Source organism: Ambystoma mexicanum, chromosome 6p, assembly GCF_040938575.1.
Source record: "Ambystoma mexicanum isolate Mex_15411 chromosome 6p, UKY_AmexF1_1, whole genome shotgun sequence".
NCBI lineage: Eukaryota > Metazoa > Chordata > Amphibia > Caudata > Ambystomatidae > Ambystoma > Ambystoma mexicanum.
In genome coordinates this window covers 160,515,481-160,529,085 of record NC_090935.1, presented here as the reverse complement: position 1 = coordinate 160,529,085, position 13,605 = coordinate 160,515,481, and the positions used below count along the sequence as shown (strand labels likewise).

The 13,605-nt window shown below is 48.2% G+C and overlaps 1 long non-coding RNA gene across 1 annotated transcript in view; it reads right to left on the bottom strand.

The window, feature by feature from the left end:
• Nucleotides 1-13,261, bottom strand: part of LOC138510892 (uncharacterized) — a 111,946-nt gene extending 98,685 nt beyond the window's left edge. The window contains exons 1-2 of the long non-coding RNA XR_011280446.1: nucleotides 13,160-13,261; nucleotides 12,918-13,029 (exon numbers count right to left, since the gene is read on the bottom strand). This is a non-coding gene — a long non-coding RNA (uncharacterized lncRNA). The remainder of the gene's footprint in view (nucleotides 1-12,917; nucleotides 13,030-13,159) is intronic.
• Between the last annotated feature and the right edge of the window lie 344 nt (nucleotides 13,262-13,605).

Sequence of the window (13,605 nt, the reverse complement as noted above, 5' to 3'; positions counted from 1 at the left end):
AGCTCCTGCAGTGTTTTTCTACTTCGGCCCCCATCTTTGGCCAATAGAAGTAGAGGGAGAGCCTTTCCTTAGTCTTCTTGAAACTCAAGTGACCAGCCAAAGGAATCTTGTGGGCTAACTGCAAGAACTGTGGCCTGTTCTCTTGGGGTACTACAAGTCGTCTGTAGTCTCCAGGTGCAGACTCGGTCGGTTCACTGTAGAAGAGGCCATCTTCCCAGTGCAACCTGTATTTCCCAGGCTCTTGCCATTCAGCCTGAGCTTCTGCCTGGTGGCGAAGACATTCCAAAGTTGGACATTCTCTCTGTCCCTTACTGAAGTCTGCCCTGCTGGGTCCACCTTCTGCCAGTAAAGACTGCAGCTCAGGATGGTCAACAGGATCCAGATCTCCAATGAGTCCCTGGCCTTCCATTAGCTCTTCCTCAGAGTCTAATTCTACCACACAGGGTTGTACCTCCCTCTCAGCCTCAGCTGGAGGTGGAGTTACGGATGTAACTTTGGACAACCGCGGGGAAGTCCGTGTTGGCTGCACTGAAATGCTGGCTGTGGGTTTCGGGGTCGAAGTCTTAGGTTTCCCTTTCGCTTCTGATTTCTTCGAGACCGCGGCTGACAATTCCAGTGGAGCAGGAGTGATCTCTTTCTTCATCATCTCCTCGAGAGTACCGCGCATGGTCCTCTCTCTTGCGGGTCTGGTTAGCTCCTGTAACCGTTTACTAGGAGGTCTGGGAGTATGCAATACAACTCCGAGAGTTTTCAAATCGTTACCCAACAGTACGTGTCCTGGTACCTCACTCTGTATGCTGACAGGTATCTTCACAGTCATGTCGTTACACTGGATGAGAACTGGTAATTGGGGAAGCATCTGCACAGGCCCTCCAGCTAACTTGATGAGGCGTTTGGGTGCTTAGCAACATCCTCAGCCTGAAAAAACGTATTATCCACCACAGTTATGCTGGCCCCAGTGTCCCTAATGGCAGGAGTCTCCTGACCATTCACCTGGACACTGTCCTTATAATACTCTTTAGTATTATCGGGGATAGAATTATAGACATCTAAATTCTGTTGTTCCCACAACCCCAGAGATACTAAAGAAACGCTGGCTGAGACTCCAATGGGTTCGTCAGCCAGCAGTAGAAAGTTTCCACTTGCCATTTGGACTTCCTACTCTGGAGCGAAGGCTAAGGAGACAAGCTGGACCCCTGAAGGTTTACCCTTACATCTGGGATCTCCTTTCACGTGGTCAGTCGAGCCACAAACAAAGCATTTACTGAATGCTTTTTGGAATGGTGGCTTGTTCTGGCCTCCTTCCGGTTTGACACCAGAAGAAACACTATTCTGCTGCGGTTTTCCTTGTGGCTTACCCTTCTGGTTTTGTTTAGGGCCCTCTTTGGAATTTGAGTTATTCGAATTCTCTTTTGAGTCTTTCTTAGGCTGTTTTCCCTCATCCTTCTTCTGAGTTGCCCCAGAATCCTTATGAGTAGCCCTGTTGGCAACCCATAAGTCAGCAGCCCTAGCTAGTTTCCGGGAATCCAATTCCTTCGAATCAGCCAAGTGCTGTCTGAGCTCAGGAGAACAGGCATCATAAATCGACTCCAACATAAAAAGATTCTTCATACCCTCATAAGTGTTCACTTTGTAACCCTTAATCCATCCCTCTAAGTTTTTCAACCCTTCACTCACCCAGGTAGCCCAAGTGGTACAATCATGCTTTTTGAGGGTTCTAAACCTCTTAAGATATTGGGAAGGGGTCTTCCCGAATCTAGCTATTAAAGCTAGTTTCACACTTTTGTAATCCGTCTTATCCGCCTCCCCCAACTCCATTACCACATCAGTCGCAACAGGGGGGAGCCTAGAGGACAACCAGGGAAGTAACTCATTCCCGGTGATGTCCTGGAGCCCATGATAGTACTCAAACAGTTTTAACCAATCCAACACATCCAATCTCGGTTCATACATACCCACTAATTTCTTCGGCATCCGGGGTCTTTTGGGACTGGAGCTCCTAGAGGAACCAGAGCAGAGAGAAGCACTTTCCACAGACAACTTTTTCATCTCTAACTCGTGATTAAGTTCTATTTCCCTGAGTCTTAACTCAGCTTGCTTCTGCTCAGCCTGGGCATTCATCCGTCTGAACTCGAGCTCTTGGTTTCGTTCAGATTGAGCCAAGAACCGTTTGTATTCTAATTCGAGCTTCATTTTTTCAAGTTCAAAATAAGCAGGGTTACATGTGGGACCTGGTATGGGCCCCGTAGGTACAGCTGGTAAGGCAGGTAGAGGAGCAGGGGAGACAGTTTTGTTAGCCTCTCCTTCCTCTTCAGCCTCTTCATCACTATCATCACAATTATGACTTAGATCAACACCATCACTGTTATCTACATTTGCTGGAGAAATTGGTTCCTCTGAACCAGTACCCAGACTTTGGTTTTCCAGCAATCTCGCTATAAATTCTAATTTCTTGCCTCTTACAGAAAGATTCTCTTGCCTACAGAGAGCTCGTAAACTCTCAGTATTTTCACCGGACAAGGACTCTTGACTGTAAGCTTCCATAGTAGACATGTTTTTGAAAGTTGCTTTTTAGTGCTAAGCTTTGTGGTTAGTTATCCTAAAGTGTCGAAAAGCACTCTAAACTGCATACTCGATACAAATCCCACTGCTGCCACCAGTGTTAGGCGGAAACCTGTGCAGTTCCCTCTGGGACCACTGCAAAAGATTTAGGACTACAGGTGTTTGGCAGTAAACCCACTTGGTAGCAGTCTGTACCACACAGATTCACTTGGTAGCTGTGGCTGAGCAGTCAGACTTCCCTCAAGAAGAGTTAGGCAGTATGTGGAGTATACAATATAGGGCAATTCTACACAGTAAGACAAGCAAACACGCAACAAGGCTTCGGTGTAAAGATATAAAGGTATTTATTTATAACGACACATCTATGGAAAACACTCTGGCACTATCACGGCAAACACTTCAATTACAATTACTCTACGAAGGAAACAGTTCAATCCCCCTAATAATAGTTCAACAAGTCTAGGTTCTACCAGCATCACTTATTTGCAGACAGAGGTGTATGCTTCAACCTAGATGGCACTCTAGTATTCGTTAGGACGGGAGAGAAAAATAAGCAGGTTACGAAATCAACACAGTTCAATACTTCACGGGAAAATGCAAGGCAAGAAGACAAGAACCACAATAGATCATAAAGTTCAGAGGCCAGGCCCACTCGGAGAGAGGCAAGGCGATATGTCCCAAAAAGTCTCTTAGTGGAAATGCGTTCGAGTCTTTGTAGCAAATTGTTATCGGAAGAATGGACCAGTTCAGAACAACACGCTAAAGAAAGCTTGGAGGCGACCCAAAGGAAAGGCGTGGATTAAGACACCTCACTCGATCCGGTAGAAAGGGAAGCCAGGCGGACACGGTAACTTGTTTGTGGAGAGACAGCTCCGGCGGGGGCAGTTGTTCCTGGTGGTGGATGCATGTCGGGTCTTTGCCAAGAGTAGAGATGATCTCGTCGTCGAAGAAAAGTGAAGTCCGGTGCACCACCAGGGAAGAGACCAGCCGCGGAGTGCTCCGTCACAAGGCACCACCTTTTGGTCGCGGTACAGGGGTAGTGGCTATCCGGTTGCCGAGGTGCTCTGCACAGGCAATTCGACCACCGCGTCCTGGGCGAAGAAAAAGCAAGGGTGACTGGTTGTTCCCACCAGTCAGGGGAAGAGACTCTCCGGCAGGGAGATCTCCTCTGTCGTCGGGAAGTGGTGAGTCGGTTCAGCAGGGCTCCACCGGAGGTGTCGTCGTTGCAGGTCGGCTCAGCTTTACCCTTGTCGGATTCTTAGGTCCTGTGGCGACTTCTTCAGATCCAGTCCCAAAAGCCCTGCTTTTGTGCAGAAAACCCCCATTCTTTCAGCCTACCTGTCAATCAATACACGCTAAGTGGTGAGCGGGGAGGCTCACCACTTGGGCCAATCACACCAGAGTGCGACCGGAGTTGGCAAGGCAACTCAGTCCAGGGTGCCTAAACCCCCTCCCACACCACTGTGGTAACCCAGACAGAATGGCACCACTTTGGAGGGTCTCTGTGCAGAAGCCCGCCAAAAGTGGAACAAAGGGCTCAACCTTTGGTTTAGGAGTCACAGAGACGAACACAGACGCCATTTTTAAAAACCGAGTTCTGGCAGAAAATACCATCCGGTAAACCTATTTAAGATAAGTAAACTGATGGTATGTTAGAGGTTAACGAGGAAAAGTATCAATCTCCAACAATGGGACGAATCCCATAGGGTTGTTCGGGGTCGAACATAACAAGTAGTTTCCACTGCCACCAGCCAAAACTCGACGAGGGGGGACGGGACAGTGCCCCCTCGAATAACAGACCTAGGGGTAATCGAATGACCCCTACTAGCACGTCCACAATAAGATGGTGTGTACTAGTTCTGTTAGTAAATTTAGGTCTAGTAAAGCCAATGGTGACTTTACATGCACGGGGAGACAGTAGTCAGTCCCCGGGTATGGAGTCTATGGTGGAGGTCCGCTAGGACGCCCCAGTGTTACAGCACGTAGGGTGCGGTGTAACACATATAGCAAAACATATGAGACCCTATGGAGTAAAAGACCCCATAGCCCATAGAACACATTGACATTCAAAGGAATTACACACATTCATGTCCAAGAGTGGGAGAAAAAGGAGTCTCACTCTTGGCAGGATGGAAAAAACAAACTCCAGAAATCCAGCAAAGCTGCTGGGGGACTCACTAGGTTAGGAAATTCAGCCTAAACAGAGGATTCTCCCTGACATGGAGGCTTCCCCTGGTGGCTGGGGGGTGGGGGTGGTGGTAGACATGGGTGGGGGCCTGGTGGAGGCTGCCCCTGGTGGCTGGGGGGTGGGGTTGATGGGAGACATGAGTGGGGGCCTGGTGGAGGCTGCTCCTGCACTGCTGGGGGGTGGGGGTGATGGGAGACATGAGTGGGGGCCTGGTGGAGGCTGCCCCTGGTGGCTGGGGGGTGGGGGTGGTGGTAGACATGGGTGGGGGCCTGGTGGAGGCTGCCCCTGGTGGCTGGGGGGTGGGGCTGGTGGTAGACATGGGTGGGGGCCTGGTGGAGGCTGCCCCTGGTGGCTGCGGGGTGGGGGTGGTGGTAGACATGGGTGGGGGCCTGGTGGAGGCTGCCCCTGCACTGCTGGGGGGTGGGGGTGATGGGAGACATGAGTGGGGCCTGGTGGAGGCTGCCCCTGGTGGCTGGGGGGTGGGGGTGGTGGTAGACATGGGTGGGGGCCTGGTGAGGCCGCCTCTGGTGGCTGGGGGGTGGGGGTGCAGGGGGACATGTGTGGGAGCCTGGTGGAGGCTGCCCCTGCACTGCTGGGGGGTGGGGGTGATGGGAGACATGAGTGGGGGCCTGGTGGAGGCTGCCCCTGGTGGCTGGGGGGTGGGCGTGGTGGTAGACATGGGTGGGGGCCTGGTGGAGGCTGCCCCTGCACTGCTGGGGGGTGGGGGTGATGGGAGACATGAGTGGGGGCCTGGTGGAGGCTGCCCCTGGTGGCTGGGGGGTGGGCGTGCAGGGGGACATGTGTGGGAGCCTGGTGGAGGCTGCCCCTGCACTGCTGGGGGGTGGGGGTGATGGGAGACATGGGTGGGGGCCTGGTGGAGGCTGCCCCTGGTGGCTGGGGGGTGGGGGTGGTGGTAGACATGGGTGGGGGCCTGGTGGAGGCTGCCCCTGGTGGCTGGGGGGTGGGGGTGCAGGGGGACATGTGTGGGAGCCTGGTGGAGGCTGCCCCTGCACTGCTGGGGGGTGGGGGTGATGGGAGACATGAGTGGGGGCCTGGTGGAGGCTGCCCCTGGTGGCTGGGGGGTGGGGGTGGTGGTAGACATGGGTGGGGGCCTGGTGGAGGCTGCCCCTGCACTGCTGGGGGGTGGGGGTGCTGGGAGACATGAGTGGGGGCCTGGTGGAGGCTGCCTCTGGTGGCTGGGGGGTGGGGGTGGTGGGAGACATGAGTGGGGGCCTGGTGGAGGCTGCCTCTGGTGGCTGGGGGGTGGAGGTACAGGGGGACATGTGTGGGAGCCTGATGGAGGCTGCCCCTGCACTGCTGGGGGGTGGGGGTGATGGGAGACATGAGTGGGGGCCTTGTGGAGGCAGCCCCTCGTGGCCGGGGGGTGGGGGTGGTGGTAGACATGGGTGGGGGCCTGGTGGAGGCTGCCCCTGGTGGCTGGGGGGTGGGGGTGGTGGTAGACATGGGTGGGGGCCTGGTGGAGGGTGCCCCTGGATGCTGGGGGGTGGGGGTGCAGGAGACATGAGTTGGACATGAGTGGGGGACTGGTGGAGGGTGCCCCTGCACTGCTGGGGGTTGGGGGTGGTGGGAGACATGAGTGGGGGCCTGGTGGAGGCTGCCCCTGCAGTGCTGGGGGTGGGGGTGGTGGTAGACATGGGTGGGGGCCTGGTGGAGGCTGCCCCTGCACTGCTGGGGGGTGGGGGTGATGGGAGACATGTGTGGGGGCCTTGTGGAGGCTGCCCCTGGTGGCTGGGGGGTGGGGGTGCAGGGCGACATGTGTGGGAGCCTGGTGGAGGCTGCCCCTGCACTGCTGGGGGGTGGGGGTGATGGGAGACATGAGTGGGGGCCTGGTGGAGGCTGCCTCTGCACTGCTGGGGGGTGGGGGTGATGGGAGACATGTGTTGGTGATCAGTAGTGCAAGGTGACATGTGGGTTGGCTGGTGGGCATGGCCATGCTGGATGGGTTGCCTGTCGGAAATGAGCAGGGGTGCAAGGTAGTACCCTGTGGTGTGGGCTGCCTGCAGGGGCCGTGGAGGGTGCAGAGGGAACACCTGGGAGGACCCACATGGCCAAATCACGTGTAGAATTCCCCGGCACCACCGAAATACACGTACCCTGCTGAATTCGCGTGTGAATCTTCCCGCGCACCTCGGAATACACGTACCCAGGCCAATCGCGTGTGGAACTTCCCGCGCACCTCGGAATACACGTACCCAGGCCAATCGCGTGTGGAACTTCCCGCGCACCCCGAAGTACACGTACCCAGGCCAATCGCGTGTGGAACTTCCCGCGCACCCCGAAGTACACGTACCCAGGCCAATCGCGTGTGGAACTTCCCGCGCACCCCCAAGTACACCTACCCAGGCCAATCGCGTGTGGAACTTCCCGCGCACCCCGAGGTACACGTACCCAGGCTAATCGTGTGTGGGACTTCCCGCGCACCCCGAAGTACACGTACCCAGGCCAATCGCGTGTGGAACTTCCCGCGCACCCAGGAACACGCGCACATGCTATTTTTCATACAGCGGGTGTCCGTGTTTGTCGGTGCCCCTTTGCACCTCATTTGTCCTAGAGGGCCACTCTATGGCCCATTCATCATGGCTGTATATGGGTGCTCTTTGTTAGCGCACATTTCGGCGCACATTTTTTTCAGTCGCAGGGGCGCTACCGGCTGCTTTCTTGTGGCGTACTTGTTTGGCCCTGTGCGCGTCTTTGACCGTGCGTTGGTTTGCCCTATTCGATTCCATGAATACCGGTTGTAGGCGAGCGTGTGGGCGTTCCGCGCACTTGCCTCCTGTACTTCCCCCGTGACGCCCATATTTTCACGCGTTGTTCCCCATTCCGAGTGTTACGCCCCGTGTTCCGCCTACTTTTGTGATGTGCGCCGCGCTATGTGCGATTTCGCAGTGGCCGTAGCGCACGCTGTTGGATGACCTGTGCGCCGGCGTGCGCGGCGCACATTTTTAGCGCACATCCAATGTTTTTCTCGCGCACGGACTTCCATGAATCGATGTGCGCTGGTTTCCCTGCGATTTTCGCACTTGCACTGCGATTTTCGCACTTTTACTGCGATTCGCACGTTTTGGCACCTCTGCGCAGGAATTTTCGGCGCACATTATTTCCATGAATCGACCCCTTGATCTAAATCTGAACAGAGCATTACCGAATTTCCTTGATGGAAAGTGCTACAAATACAGGACGAAAACGATATACTGTTTATGTTACTCAACAGATCAGGCATTCTTTTGTAGCTTTCCAACTCACACCTAGTTTGGCACCAATCATAACACCATTGCATTTTGTATGCTGCTGGATTCTGCAATACCATTTGCTGATCGAATCCCACGTAGTTAAAAATTCCTACAATTATCCAAATGTCAATTATGTTAGTTTTTCCAATAAGGAGCCAGAGAAGGAATGTCAATTTTATGACACAATAAAATGTGTTTCCAAATAATTCTCATGTTCAATGAAATCAAACCCAGATCCAATCGAATTGCAGCCATTGGTAGGGGAGGAGGCAATGATAATACAGCTTTGCAAAGAGAACCTTCCAATACTGTAAAGTCATAAGTAAGTGAATTATGGTGGATTTCCAAAACACATATAAGTGCCGGCAGCACTTTAGCTTTGCAAAATATGCGAACAGGCAACACTGAAAGCCTCCCATATCTGTTATTAAAATGCCTCATTTGGGATGCCAAGATTTTGCCCTTTGCTTTTAAATCTGCATAAATGCAGTCTTACAAGGCCGGACAAAGATGTGGAAGTGTAAATTCAAATTCATCCACCACTTCCACTTTTTGGTTATTGAGCCACCATTTATGATTGTTCTTTTTTATACCAGCACAGAAGACAACATTCGTAGTTTTAGCAATGTTTATAATCAACTTAGATACTTCCTTCTTTTGCTACGCCTGGATTGTCTTCCGGTATTAGCCAATAAGTGGGTAGAGAAACATATATTACCACACGAAAGATACTGTCGTATGTGCAAGAACTCTTCCATCAACGAAACAGCTATGCACCTTTTAACAGCCTGCCCGACAATGCTCGAAATATACGAACAATGTTATGGGAAAGTGGTCCATAATCCTGCCCACATAGAAGAGCCATGGTATTGGCATCATAGCTTAAATTCAACGTCTATAAAAACTCAAACAGCGATGTATAGCATATGGCTGAATATCGAGAAATCTTTTAGCGATAAGCATTTAGTCCTATAACAGTTAAATTACGCTAATGCGAATAGGACTAGGCAGACCTAAAGTATATATCACAAGTCCTAAAAGACTGCTTCCCTTTATAAGGTCTATGAATTTTTGACTTTCAATCTAATGAAACTAGCTGCTCTTTAGACCAGGAAAGGGGAGACACTGATTAGTGTAAATCCTAAGTAATATGACTACATGATGACAAATTAACTAGATACATCATTGATAACTTGATCATAAGAACAACTTGTCTTGAACTAGAAACATATGTCTCCCCTTGTCCCGTTTGATTTTGGCTTGTTTATTTAATATTGTTTGATTTCTTTTTATTGATGTTATATATCTGTATTTTACTCTTTAATATACATATGTGTAAAGTTTATATTCTAAACTGTATCACATTATTATTAAACTAAACTAAATAATCAACTCATTCTTATTTGAGTATTTTGAAAAACCTGTTAACATTCTTTGAAGCCCAGTCACCGAAGTATCCATTAAACTAATGTCATCCTCATATGAGACCCAAAACATTTTCTGCCCAATGACTGTAGCTTGAATGAAAGACGTCCCTTTTAGCACCTATCCCAAATCTGCCATACAAATGTTAAAAAGAAACAGTGCCAGGATACATCCCTTGCATAAGCCACCTGCCGTTGCGATTTCACCAGTGAAGTTACTCTCTAGGTTTAAGCGAACTTTCTATTTGAATTCCCAATGAAGATGCTTCAAGATGGTCAAAGGTCATTCTGAAGACCCCAACAGTGGAATTTATCCCATTTGTGGAATCAGAAAATACAATATTAAGGCTTTTACACCATGCAAAGAGAAATACACCAACACAGGCTTGTAAAGATTCCCAGAATCTTTATTGCAATACTGAACAGTTTATAAAACAAAGTACACAAATAGCTATTTGGCCGTCAGTACTTCACAGAGACCACCAGCAGGTTCAATGTGAGCAGTGAACAGGAATTGCTAGCTGGACATCAGTATATTTATACAGTTTCTTCGTAACGATGTCCAGCCTCCTACGAGTTTAATCATGTACTGGGCTAGGGTTCGCGCCAGGTTCATTCCTAATTTACATATCTTGTGCATGTGGTTTACTTCTTAATACATTTACTAACAAGTACTATTATTCTCTGGATGTGACTTTACACTCTTTACACATTTGCTTCAATGCAGGTCAAACAGATGTTTCGCATATCATGTTTAAATAGCATTATTGTTCTTGTATACTTGTAGGTTAATATCGCCGATTCAAGTAATCCCCTGATCCCCAGGTCAAGAAAGGACAAGGTCTACATGACCCTAACATATAGCCTACAGAGGTTGAAGAGGTTAAAGTGAAAACAAGAGGACACAGGTCGGCCATTTTAGTCCACAGGGTGACTTTGCACGACAAACCAAAATGGCGGTCTAACCTAAAATGGAGGCTTGATTAACTTAAGGTCACGACCTTGCAATACAGACTTCCTTGCAAAGCGACTGGGCATAGGCCAACATATACAATGAAGACGAAACAATATTATATCAGTTTCGACACCATAACTTGCTCCGAGTCAATGGTTGCCACATAACTGGAAGGTGAAGACTTATCCCAAGTTTGTTGCCAATTTTGTACCAATGCCTCCCCTAAACCAACATGGTTAGGTTGTAGGATATTATGTTCTTCGGCCCAACTTTTCAGCCCAGTCAAAACCAGGTGCAAATCTTGGAATCAGCATCTAAAAGGGCGTTGGACCTATAGTTTACAGGGTTGCCTCTATCGCCCTTTTAAAGATTGGAATGACATAAGAAAGTCTCCATGTCTCCGCAATCTTTTTCGAGGTCAATATGGCATTAAATAAATCAAATTGGACCTATAGTTTACAGGGTCGCATCTATCACCCTTTTAAAGATTGGAATGACATGAGAAAGTCTCCATGTCTCCGCAATCTTTTTCAAGGTCAATATGGGATTAAATAAATCCAATAGCATTCTGGCCCATACACCTGGGCTGCCCTTAAAGTCTTAATTATAAAGTTTATTCAGTCCCAGAGCTCCTGACTTACTACCTCTGTGTAGTATCGGGGATGGTAAGAAGACATCTGGATTCAGGTAAGGCACAGGAGACTTGTATATATAAAAGGAGTGAGTTTATTTATAAGTTACAGAGTTACAGGGCTAGTTATATAGAAAGGGGCAGGGAGCTAAACAGATGACATCCTTTCAGTAAGGTTCTCCCATCCTGTGTTCCCAACTGTAGCTCTTGGAACCTTCAGGTCCCATCACATTCCATATGACATAGCTGTGTTCTACCATCAGCAGCACTGTGTGCACCCAGTGCAAATAGATAAGTACAACACTACACATCTCCCTCTCTTCAATTGAACACCAAACAAAGTATCACAAACCAAGCATTAAAAGAGGCTCTCAAAATTACACACTCCTGCAAATCCGTAAAACCTATACAACATTCACAACCAAGAAAGCGTATCCACATTCACGTAACTAACAATCAAAACAACCAAGTACACAAATCACCACCTGCCCGGGACTGCCACTCCCGGGCCTCACAACTGCCACTTGCGAGCACATACGTTCCTTGCCACACTCTCAACCATCAGAGCGTATCTCCTCCCACTCCATCTGCCACCTGTAGACAAGGGTCTGCCACACCCAGCACAACCGCATACTCACGCAACCATCAGGAACTATCTAACATTCATATGAACCTCTTATATTTTATCCTTATCAACATTACATTTGCCTCACAACCATAACTGCATAACTACATACACCACCATTCCTCTCAGAAATACCTGTGGTTTGCGCCATCACATATTCACATGCACACCCTGCCATAAGAAACAATGAAAAGTGGGAAAATGCAGGAAAGCAAACTCACAAAACAAAGATCACATTAAAACAACGCAGCTGGAAAAAAACAGCGCGAGAAGAGAATACACCGCGACAGAGACTGATCAGATCTGAGTCCAAGTGCAAATGATCTTTGGGAAAAAAAAATTGTTTTGAATGCAGCCAAAAATTGAAAGCATCCAAGGTTTAAAAAAACATGTTAGGCGAAGGAAAATAAACCGGTAATATCTTCACATGCATGCCATATGTAATATGCCCAAAAAATGGTATACATACCATGCAACATTCATGTCACATTTAACCATAGGGCTATCTCCTTTAACATGGAGATCACTCAGCAATTTCACTTATATATTTCATGACATCAGAACGATGCTGTGCCAAAAAAAAATATTATACTCTAACATGACAACAGAACGATGCTGTGCCACTTAAATTATACTTATTCCAATCCACATCTTGGATAATATATTATTAATGAACATATTTCCCCTTGGAAATAATACATTTAATATATCAATATGCATTGCAAATATATATGAAATTCAGCATTTGAAGACCTGAAAATCCTATAATATTGTTAAACACTACACGCAGGAAAAAATAATTTTTTTCTTTGTGCTGTTTGTTGGTTAGATATAGTGTTATGCATAAATACACCCACTCATCCTCATATAGTAAGTGCAATCACACCCAGTCACCCTTTAAAATATTGGCATATGCATCAATACAAAGTAACATATATTACCGTTGCACATACCCTAACCTAACCTAAACATTCAGATTATGGCAACACTGACTGGCTCCTATTAGTTGCAAGCATTATAAAATTGCATTACTATTAAACATTTAAATAGATTGAAGTGCATAAATTACACATGAAAAATCAGCCAGAAACATTTCTGTACTTAAAAGTAAAATGTCCATGAATTACACGTGGAATAAACACTGCTTTCATTAGTGTGAAAGGCATTGCTAATGCCCCCTTCATTTTGTATCATAAATAACTTCTGGCAGGTTAATGGCGAAGTAAATCATTAACCTTTAACCTTGACTCGGCAGCGCTGCGGTTTATAAAAACACAGTACCTGTCAATTCGTCCATTTCTCCATGAAGTACTGCCAACACACTGTAACTACAGCAGCAAACGGATCGGCATTCATTTTATAAATATCCCTCATGACAATGACGGTCACGGCACTGCAACATACAAAATCCATTAAAAATGTGCTGTCGCTGGTTAAATACACGCAGCCACAACTAAAAGACACGTTGAAACAGGTGACAACGTTGTTCTTTTTTTTTTTTTTCAGGATCATGTATTGCTCACTTAGCTTCAGCGCGTGTCTCTGCACTTCACATGCCGCTATTTCCACGAGTGCAGTTATCTTCATTTGTTTTCATCTTGCTTGGTCACCCAGTGTACACGAAGCACGCAGAACATAAGCCGCATTTCACATACGGAACGGAGGCATAACACTTCCTGTAAACATCATCACGCTGGCAACGTTTTTAATGTCCGTTCCTCAAATATATATTCCCTTCTGCAATCACAGAAGCAACTTAAACGCAGCTCGTAACATTAACGAACAGGAACACTCATAAACCCAGAGTTCGCAGCTTCACTGATGCGCTCAGAACGTTCCATTTCATCATCACTTTAAAATATTCACTGCGCAGTGCAGATCTCGGCCGTTACATTAACGGTGATAAAGGGGCCGCCTCTGCACACCATAAAAGACATAGCAGGGCTCCGATTCACGATATTTGGGTGGC